General features: G+C 41.5%; 1 long non-coding RNA gene across 1 annotated transcript; it reads left to right on the top strand.

Moving 5' to 3' along the window:
* The first annotated feature begins 6973 nt into the window (after positions 1-6973).
* Positions 6974-11062, top strand: LOC109676500 (uncharacterized). The gene is made up of 3 exons (XR_012443905.1): positions 6974-7059; positions 8775-8905; positions 9370-11062. It is a non-coding gene; the product is annotated as an uncharacterized lncRNA (long non-coding RNA).
* The last annotated feature ends 500 nt before the right edge of the window (positions 11063-11562 follow it).

Here is an 11562-nt window from a genome sequence, read left to right as displayed (position 1 = left end):
AAACCATCAAATAGCAAAGCTGTATGTTTTCTGTGAAGATTAATTTTTCAGTTCACATTACAACAGCACAAAGGGAGCTACTGAAAATAGACAACTCATTTTTTTAATACTGGAATCTAAATTTCCTAATCTTCTGCATTATTAGCCATTTTCAAAATCTGCTGAAAGTTATAAAGATCAGAAAATCAGGAACACATACTTCTAAACTCAAAGTTAACTTTTAGAAGTGAATAAACTTAACCTGAGGTGTGGGAATTCAGCCTCTTGGACTTTCCTCACTCCTACCCTCATAAACATTTACACATACTTTCCAATAACAAAAATGAGGTGATTTATATGATTTTTTTAAATGAACAAATAATGGTTGTGTATAATAATATTACATTTAAATTTGTTGATTGTCACTTTCAAATGACATAACAGACACTTATAAGAATTATCAAATACAATACAGTAAATGCAAATATTTTAAGTGGATAAATGAAAATTCCATAGCTAAGCAAGTGAACAATATGAATTAATAATAATTTATACAGGTAGAGGCTAAATGTCCTATAACAAATAGTCATATCTAATTTGGATCTGAGGTTCCCCTTGGAAATCTGGTATTTGTTGGTCCATCCTAAGGCACAATTACATGAGTTGAGGATTTTATATTTTTTCAAAAAGAAAATTGATTTTTCTTTCAGCATCGAGGCACTGGCAATGAGCAGCCAGCTGAGCAGAGCAGGAAGGACTCGTGGCCCTTGTTCCCTTGAAAACCTAAGAAATTAACCGTGAGCACCAGTGAAGAAGGAGACAGAATCTGATGGCCCTGGAATCATGGGTTTCTGTACAAAGGTAACTACATTTGACATGATTGGGCATAAGAGATTCTCCCTCCATCCTGCTTTGTCAGAGCACAGAGTCCCCCTGAGATCTTAGGAGACAACTCTACCAGGTAGACCTGTGTTCTTGTGGGAGTCACCAAAAGCAGAGGCGGTGATGGAAGTTTTGTTTCTGGAGTAGAAGATTTTGCTTATAAAACATCCAACACACCTTTGTACTAAGACCCAGACTTCAGGGAGTGGTCTGAATGTAAGAAGGAGATTGAGGGAAGGCCAATGTCCAAATTAGACATCATTCAATCTGTTCTAGTTCTTCTCTAGCCTTCTGCTCATTCCCACTGGTCCTATAATTCTCCACTTTCTGTGGGTTAAATTAAAATTATTTCATTTTCCCCTCATTTACTTTCTTGATTAGTTTGCCAGGAATCCCAGTACCAGTCCTGGACCCTTTCTGTTCAGGCTTCTCCTCCTCTAATTCAGCCATCCATGTCAGATAAGAAAATGTGAAAAAGTCACTTATTTGTTCATTTCTATCATTTGAGCAATTTTTGATAGATAATAAAAAATCTTGTTTTCTAATTATCTTATAAAATACATAAAACAATAACCAGAACTAAGTTTACTTTACCATTTTCATATCAGTTTCATTTCAGCATCTTTCCAGGGACTGTTGATCTGATTGTGTCAGGAACACTTGCAGAAAAATAGTAGCATAAGTAATTACTTCAATTCTGTGCTTTAGGAATTGTCACTTCATTATATGATTATTTAAACTCACCATCACGGATATTTTATTGTCATTTCACTTTTTCCTACCCTGTCTTGATTCCTTTTCCTTCCTTCCTCCCTCCCTCCCTCCCTTCTTTCTTTCCTTCCTTCTTTCTTTCCCTCCTTCCTTCATTCCTCCCTCCCTCCCTCCTTCCCTTCCTCCCTCCCTTCCTTCCTTCTTTCCTTCCTGTGTGGTGCAATAATCAGGTGCTTCGAGACACTGGACGAATACTCATAGAATTTTAGAACTAGACAAAGTACTGAAAACTATGGACTTCAGCTCATTTTTTTACAGTTGAAATAATGGGATGCTGTATAAAGTATTTATATGTAAATAATGAGTTATATTCCTGACTTCCATGTAAGATGTATTTTGTATCCTTATTTCATAGATAATCTGTGCATTTCTTTTTATTCCTGTCAGAAAATAAGTATCACAGCAGTGAGATAATTGTCTTTCTCATGCTTTGCATTAAGTTGGCACTCAGTGACTGCAACAAATGACACATGCTTGATGTTCCAGGAAGAATGGTGGTCATTGTTTCTTTATTCCTTGCTGTATCCCTAGAACTACTTGTATGCTCAATAAAATATAATTGAACCATGAGGTTCTGTCTTGTGAGGAGTTTCAACAGTAGTTGGTAGTGAGGCCCAGCATGGTGGTGCATGTTTGCAATCTCAGCACACAGGAGCTGAGGCAGGAGGATCGTGAGTTCTAGGTTAGCTGGGGCTAAATACTGAACTCTGCATCAAGCAGTACCAAGAACAAAAACAAAAGCAAACAAAACAACCAGTAGTTGTTACTACAGTGTGTTTGAGTTGTATGTGTGTGTCTTGAATCAGGTGCCTTTCTGGCAGTGTTAATTCCTTGGTCCTACCAAGGTGGTGTTCACCTAGGTCCATTGGCTGAGGACACAGAGATGTGAGTGCTGTGTGGGGGATATTGCTATACTAACCTCCTGAGGCTAGGGGTTGAAGGCAGGCACACTGGTGGAGGTGAAGGACTCTTGCATAGAGTAAGGGAAGAGAACTCTTATTTTTCATTGTTTTTAGTGGTATTGGGGGTTGAATTCTGAGTCTTGCACTTGCAAGGCCTATGCTCTACCACTAAAACTATGCCCCTAGCCCTTTTTGAGGCTATTTTTGAGATAGAGTCTTGTTTTATGCACACACCAACGTGGACCACAATCCTGTTTGTGCTTCCTTGTGTAGCTGGGATGACAGGTGCAGTCCACCACACCCAGCTATTGGTTGAGATGTGGTCTCACAAACTTTTTGACCTCAGACTGAGATCTTCCTGATCTCCATGTCTTGAGTAGCGAGGATTACAGACTTGAGCCACCATGAACAGTAGCAAGGTCATTCTTATCCAGGGGGAGTTTTCATTGTCTAAAGATATGTTTGGTTGTCACAGTAGGGAACACCAGTGGATCAGGTGGTAAGAGGCTAGGGATACTGCTAAACCTCTTACGTGCACAAGGCAGCCCTTGCCCCAACAAAGAATTGTTCAGTGTAGTTTGTAAATCATACAGATGCTGGGTTGGGGTGTGGCTCAAGTACGATAGCGTATGTCTAGCAACCATGAGGCCCTAAGGCCAAACTGCACTATAGATAAATCGAAAACAGGGAAATCATTCCACCTAGATTTTCCCAACTTCTACTACTCTGCTCCCAACCCATGGTGACTTCTTTATCTCTAGCAGCCTCACCGTAGCAGAACCCCACAGAGCCTGTCCTTCAGACAGTAAACATCACAGGGAGCAGGAATGTAGTTTATTGCCCTCCAGGACCCATGGACAGAGATATCTCCTAACTGTCTTCACAGTCAGGAATCATAAATGGCTGCAGATGGTTCTAGGGTAGACCCTCAAGTAAACCTCTTGCCCATACCTGAACTTTATAGGAACCACTGAGCATAAACCTGGCATTCAAGAGAGCCAAGTGGAGTGTCCCTTCATTATTGTGAAGGGAAGGAAAAGATACACATAGGGGAAACCAGTCTTACTCTGAAGCAGGGACATGAAGAGAGAAAGGGAAGACATGACTGGCTCCTGGAAAGGGGAGGGAGGGAAGAAGTTGATGGTGTAAGAACCACTAGAGACACATTTTAGAGTAACACACCCACACCAATCGGATCTTCCCTAGGAATTCCAAAAACGCCTTGAAAGGAGGAAGCATGTGACATGAAAAGGGAGATAGTTCAAGGACAGCCTGAAGACAGAGACATCGTCACAGGCGGAGCTATCACAGACAAGCCACATGTCAGCAGAAGTGGAGCCTGCAACCTCTTCGTACCACTGCAGAGAGTAATCCTGAGGTAGAGCCCAACCTGGCCTGCTCTGACCCTACCATGGGTTCCAGGCTTCTTTGCTATGCAGTCCTCTGCCTACTGGGAGCAGGTGAGTCCTGGACAAAGGTGACACGACCCTCTTTGTGTCCTTGGAACATGCCTACAGCAGAAATAACCTCCTTGGATTTCCCTGAATTCTGCTTTTCATTCACAGGCTCCTTGGACACAGCTGTTTCACAGACTCCAAAATATGTCATCACACAGGTGGGAAAGAAGAATTCCCTTAAATGTGAACAAAATCTGGGCCACAATACTATGTACTGGTATAAGCAGGCCTTCAAGCAATCAGTGAAGATTATGTTTAGCTACAACTCTCAAAAACTAATTTTAAATGAAACAGTTCCAAGTCGCTTCTCCCCTGAATCTCCAGACAGGGCTCATTTAAACCTTCATGTCACATCTCTGGAGCCAGAGGATTCTGCAGTGTATCTTTGCACCAGCAGTCAAGGCACAGCCTTGCAGAGTCACTGCCTCCTTGTACAGAAACCTCCTGGCCAGCCAGGAAGCTGTGGCTATGCCCAGGCCTCCATTAGTCCTTAGGGACCAGAATGAAGGTTCTGTCTACAGTCCAGCTCCCCTGTTCACACAATGTTTTTTGTGCACCCATAAGTCCTAAAAAATTCTGCTTCTTGGCTAGAGTAGGGGTTTTCAATAAAGTCACCCAAATATTCAGGACTCAACAAACAATGAACGACCTTGAAGACCCTTGCTGATAGGAGAAGTCATTCCTTATTTTTTTCTCTGTGGTACATATTTTCTGTAACATTATTATTTTGGGTTTTTTGGGAAACAAATGGGATTTGAACTCACAGCCTCATGCTTGCTTGACAAGCATTTCACCACTGAGTTATGCCTCCAGTCTTTTTTGGTTTAGATTATTTTTCAAACAGCATCTCATGCTTTTTGCCTAAACGGCAAAAAGGATCTAAGACTAGGATCTCAGTGCTCATACCTATGCCTGCTGCGTAGCTGGGATTATTGGTGTGACTCCAACTGGCTTATTTGTTGAAATGGGGTCTCACTATCTCTTTGTCTAGGTTGGCCTTGAATTGAGATCCCCTCATTCTTTACCTCCAGAGTAGCTGGGTCTACAAACATGAACCGTCAAGGTTACAAAAAATGTTTGGTGAGAACAACCCTAAAAGAGTAGGAAAGGTAAATCTTTCTAATATCCAGAGGAAATTCAGATGATCAATGACTTTCTTTTTGAACAGAAATAATACCTAGATAAGCATGAAAGTCTATGACAAGCACAAGTAGGTAAACTAGAACATAAAGGTGGGGAAGTCAATCGATGCAGCCTTGTGAATTGAAGACCACTTCTCTTCACGAGGGTGACTAATATGATTCCCTCACAATTCTGAGTGTCATTTTTGAACTTTTCCCTGAAGCACACAGCAATCTTATGATAGAGGATATTGGGAGCCTTGGAAAAGGCTTTGGTCACAAATTTCTAGGCATTTGTTATCTACTGGTTCTAATTCAAGTGAGATAACATGATCAAAGTTGTATTTTGGTAGAAAGGAAGTAGCAGTATGGATTAAAATGTTGGTAGGTTTTAGGAGGAATGAACAATCTAAATCATCAATCCTTGATTTAATCGCAGCTAACTATTCTTCTATCCAGGTTAAGAAAACACTTATAGTTTATACACTTGAACAGACTCAACCATGGTAGGACATTCCAGCTTTTCTCAGATTGAAATGTTATCTGAAGAGCTGATGAGGCTGGTTTGGTTTCTAGCACTTCAGAAAAGGACAGGATCCTCTCATTTTGGTTTCCCTGACTTTATAAATGAAAAAATATGGTGTCATGTATATGAAGTAATTTAAACGCTGAGTAATGAATACTTCAACTTCATGTGAGATACACTTTATTCCCTGGTGGTCATCTGTGAGTACACTTACTTACTGGTAAAATAGGACTTGTAGCTGCTCCTAGCTGTTGCTCAGGGAGTGTCTATCGTATAGGCCAAGATGATCAATAAGTCCCATAGTGCCTGGCTAGTTAATATCACTTCTGCTCACTGCTAGGGATGCTGGCACAGTCTCTGTAGAGTGAAAATCACTGTCCTGGTGTGGATGAGAGTATTGCTGCCAACTCTCTGCACTGTTCCACATGTCTTTTTCCCCTTCACACTCCCCTTCCCCAGGTGGTCCTGTTATATAGAATGTGGGAAGCTCTGAGTTGCTGAAGCTGGTTGGTAAGTGGTCTGTGGTCAGGAGATGTGCTGCTTTCACCACAGGAAGAAGGTCTGCTTTGGTGGGGCTGGGGAGAGCAAAAGAGAGTGGAGTGTGGGCAAGGAAGGAAGGTGGACCATCTGGACCCCATATTCGTGTCAGTTGGGAACTTTAGTTGTGGATATCTCAAACACATCAAAGTCAATTTATAATTGATTCTCTTCTGTATCATATCACATACCTGTATTTTAGTGTGAAAAATATGTTTCCTTTGAGGCCAGCTAAGCTCCATACTCTTAACTACAGGGACAGAGCCTGGCTCACCCCTTTTATTCTCCTCTTAGCATCTTCTCCAGGGTCTGGTTCCTTGTTGACATCACAGACATACATATTAAATGATGGATACAGGTCCAGCATGTAATCATGACCATCCCATCATACTCATTCCACAATATTGGGCCATGAAGCTTAAATGCAAAATGGAACAGTGCTGGAAATGTGACTGAGCAGGGGAGAAAGGCATCCCTTAATGAGAAAGTGTTTATCTCTAAGAGGGGTACAGGAAGGAAGGGGAATAGAGAGAAGAGCTATATGATGAGGACACAGCTTTGCTCGAGGAGTATCTGTGACAAAAATGTCATTGAAGATTAAATGCCACCTCTGCTCTGTCTGCCTTTATCTCCATTCTTACCTTGCATATCTGCCTTTTATCAAAATCTATATAGGGTTTAAAAGGGGAGGAAGAAATTTCCCCTGGAGTTGAGGAAGCAATCAAGGACAATGACATCACACACAAAACACCAATCAGGGCCCTGGTAACTGAAGCCCAGCCCCCTCTTCCAGGGAATCTTAGCTACACAATGGCCCCTGGGACCTGACTCCACCATGGGCTACAAGCTGCTCTACTGTGTGGTCCTCTGTCTCCTGGGTGCAGGTGAGTCTTGGGTTCCAATGGGCTGTCTTTGAACCCCAAGCTTATTCCTTTTGGCTACAATAATTAACTTCCTTCTGGTTCTGTCTGCCTTTTGTCCCTTTCTCCTCACAGTCCCCATGGATTCCAGAATTATCCAGACACCAAGATATCTATCTATGGGGACCTCAAATAAGAAGTCTTTGAAATGTGAACAACATCTGGGACATAATGCTATGTATTGGTATAAACAGAATGCTAACAAGTCTCCAGAGCTCATGTTTCTATACAACTTTAAGAAACTTGTCCAAAATGAGAGTGTGCCCAGTCGCTTCTCACCTGATTGCTCCGACAGTTCTCTCTTATTCCTACACATGGCTTTCCTGGAGCCTAAAGACTCAGCCACATATCTCTGTGCCAGCAGTCAAGACACAGCCTTATAGAGTCACTGCCTCCCTGTGCGCAAACCTGTGTCTCCATCCAGGAAGCTTTGTTGGTTACTGTGAGCTCTGATGAATGTTTCCTGTAGGACTCCAGAAGTCACAAACTGTAATACCACCTGCTGATTCAACTGATGCAGCAACTCTGTATTCTCTGCACATATTTAGAGTATGAAGTTCCTTTTATTCCTGTGTGGCTCTGCTCTGCCAATTGATGAAAAGATACATACATTTGAATCTAGGTTTATATTATCTTTTTATTGAGAATAAAACAAAGCCTGCTATAAGTGAACATTTAGATTAAGAATTTCCAGGGGCTACTGTCATGAGGTCAGGTGTCATGCTCTGTACACTTCAGCTCTTGCCACTTCTGAGGCATCTTAGCAAAATCAAGGAGCTCCTTTCATGAGGACTATAGCCACATAGGATCAAGAAACACTGAACTTTGGCCTCATGCCAGCTTCAAGGGACAATAGAAGATCCAGCATTTGAGAAACACATTTGAAAATATGTATTTCTCTGTCTTTTCCATTTCAATTATTCTGTATTTCAATCTGTCTATTCTCTAATTTCTCTTTTTTTCCACTTTAAGCTAGAATCTAAGCCCTAAGCTTAGCACAGATCAAAGTGCCCCATCTGCACAAAAACTTCCTCTGAGCCCTGCAGGCAGCAAGCATGATTCTGTCCAGTGCCACCATTTCAGCCAAGGACTTACCCCTGTCCGTGCTCTCTGCCTTGCTCTTGTTGGTTTCATGTCTCAGATCTTCACTGGATTTTTTCCCTATGGTGACACTTCTAGGGTTGCTTTTCCCTCTTTTGTCTCTTTGGTCTCAACATGTTAAGCCCTCATACTCAGAGCTTCTGTAGTCTGGCTTTGAACCAGTCATTAGTGAGGACCTGTTTTATTCAGGTCTTTACCAGACCTTACTGTCCTGATACCATGTCATCAGAGGGCCCCTCTTAGAGCATTATTAAATGCACACTGCATCCTTCAGGACACTCCTGCATCTGCCCTGGGGAATCTTGTGTCCTTGACGGTGCTCAAGTTCCTGATTTCCTGTTAGTGTCCTTGAGTTTGTAGGTGCAGCATTGGCTGTGATGTGACGAGGTCTCCTCTTATGGACTGAGAGCACATCTATCTCCACCTGGAAGAGGCCTAAGCTATGCTCAATCTTATAGACGATCTTTAGTCTCAGATACAGGTGACTCCTGGAGATGCTTGGGAAATTCCTATCATACCAAAGTTTGTGATTTCAAACTTTTGTTTCACTTACTTTTTGCTCTTTGTCTCCTACACAGGACAAATGGAATGTGGAGTCAGTCAAACCCCAGCCATGATGTCACAGAGATAGGACAGAATATGGTTCTGAGATGTTATACCATTTCTTGTCATGTTTCCCTCTGTTGGTGTTGAAAACACCCCAACAAAGGTGACAGAATTTCTGTTTTCTTTCTATAACAAGATTCCTTTGGATACACAGTGTTTCAAGGATTGATTCTCAGCTGAGATGCCTGAGGGATTGTTATCCACTCTAAATATCCAGCCCATGCAGCCTGGAGACATGACTGTGTATCTGTGTGCCAATAGTTACTGGTTCTGAAGCCACAGCCATGTGGAGAAATTCTTTGCCCTTGTACAAGCTCAACATCTTCTCCCTTCTCAGACTCTCAGCATCTCTTCCAGCCTGAGGAAGATGGGATGTATGGCTGGGCTGCAAGTACTTCTAGGAGGGCTAAAAATTAACATGAGTAGGAACAGAAATTTTCATAGGTAGAACAGATTGTGGCTATGGACACAGGATGGGATACATATTGCCATGAGAGTGACCCAGTGAATCTACCTAAGAACTTATGCATTCATTTTTGTGCCTCAGATTTGTTTCTTTCTATTTAGCATAAGATGCCTTCTAAAAAGAAGATGATGAATTTTCATGAAGATACTACAGACACTGTACTGGGAACTTTCCAGAAGATAGAAGATCTTAGCACCAGAACCTGAGGACTAAAAGGGAGGAACGTTCAGGAACTATAGATGGCAGAGGTAGAAGAACCTCAGGACTCTGCTCCCAGGACAGGAAGAGCCTTTGTGGACTGCAGATGTCTATGGAAGTGTGAGCTCACACTGCAGGGCCAGGAGGGATCCAGGCCAACAAGAGGGGATGAGCTGGACAGGAACAGATGCCCTCAGAACATCACAGAGCAACAAAAAGTTCAGCAGCATGGTGTGTGGGAATGATCCTGACTTCTTGGCACTATGGCCCTAGAGATCTTGAGTAATTAACTGGAGAGTAGGAAATGCTTCATGAAATGATTTACCTCCTACTAATAAGGAAAGTAAATCTAAATCTAAAGTGTTTAATTTAAAAAAAAGCAGGTCATGGGTAGATCATATTGTGCTACATTGATTACCTTCCTATTTATTCTTTTACAACCATATTCATTTATTTGTTCTGTAGACAAAAATTCCTGTACACCAAGATATTGAAAGTATGGTTGGTGCTCTGTAGGGACAGATGGGTTTCAGAAGAAGAACCAGTAATAGGGATATTTCAGTCCAACTCAGTCATGGGCTCCTCGTTTAGGGAATGTAGTTACTAATTCCTCTAGAAAGGGTTGCTAGAACACCTAGAACAAAAGTAGAATTTGGAGGACACTTTCATACTTAAGGGGAACTATATATTTTATCATCTAAAGCTGAACACATTTGGGAATGAAAGGTCTGCTGCAGGCAAAAGACATGAAATGGAACCTAAAACACTTGTTCTTTTCAGTATCTTGGGTAGAACATGGCTTCAGCTTTCCTTGATCTTGTCACTGTCTGAAGGCTCCTTTCTATGGGTTCTTTTCATCCTTGATTTGGGGGCTCTGGAGCACAGAGGGACACTTCTGGCTTGGACTTTCTCTGCTCTAGTCCTCTTGTTCATCCTATTAATGAATGAACTTTGCAATCAATTCTCACATTGATTGGAGCCAACTGCTAAGGACAGTAAGAGGAGGCTGTGTGTGGGGATCTGTCAATAGCTCTATCTCCTCCCCTGTGGGGTATCTTCCAGCCCCAGCCAACTATGTACCCTATTTTAGTAGTTCAGTTACAGCACAGCACAGGCATAGGAATAAATGGCAGTAATATAGGTGCTGTCACAGTGCCTCAAACAATGTGCACCTTCACTGCAGGTCTGCTCCACTAGGCAGGTATCCCCAACACTATAGTTATTTTCCCATCCTGCTTTCTTCATGGTTTCCATGCCTCTGCCTTTGGAGAGAACAAATCCCAATTCTATCTATGCAGAATAAAATTCTCATTCTATCTTTGTAGAATCTCCATTTAGATCTTCACTATGCTCCATGCTCTTCTTTCTTTTGGGCCCTGATTGCGTCCCCCTCTCATTTCATTGACCAATCCCCATTCCTTGTTTTCTCTTGTTGGGCCTCATGTTCTGGCTAACATTACCTTTAATTCTATCTTTGGTATGTTGATGATATGTAGAGGACAGCTTCTAACTTAGAGCATTGTTGTAAAGACATTTGGTAGTCATGACTTAGGTCCTGAAAAAGTTAAGTTAAACAAATAAAGAAATAAGTCTTTATATTTTGTGTTAAAGATCCTAATTTGTACCATTGTGTCAAGGAGGTAAGACAAATAATCTGTTCAATTTTCATTTAACTCCAAGGTTCCATCAGGCTTGTTACATAGACATTGCCCCAAGGAAGGAACTAATACTCCAATAACTGAAGGAAAAATTTATGTTCATTTTTCATTGCCAATTCAGATCCTATAATTTATGCAGTTTGCTTAAGAAACTTTGACATTTATTTTTATGTGTTCTTACTTCACCATTCATGAGACCATGGTGCTCAGTGACTAGCTATAATTCTGTGTATCTATATACTCTACATGTTCATTTTTAACTGAGACCCTTTCCAAATTTTTAGCAGAGCACTTTGCCATTTTTTTGGAACTACTCTCCAGATGAGACTCAGGGGTTAAGGACGTATTCTAAGCTAACTTTATTTAAAAAAAAACTTGTCTCCAAGATGTACTACAACCCTCTGGAACTTTACTTACACACTGTAATGGAACTAAACA

This window comes from Castor canadensis, chromosome 2 (assembly GCF_047511655.1).
Source record: "Castor canadensis chromosome 2, mCasCan1.hap1v2, whole genome shotgun sequence".
Taxonomy (NCBI): Eukaryota; Metazoa; Chordata; class Mammalia; order Rodentia; family Castoridae; genus Castor; species Castor canadensis.
The sequence above is the reverse complement of the archived record's forward strand: the minus strand, read 5'-3'. Positions and strand labels throughout refer to the sequence as shown.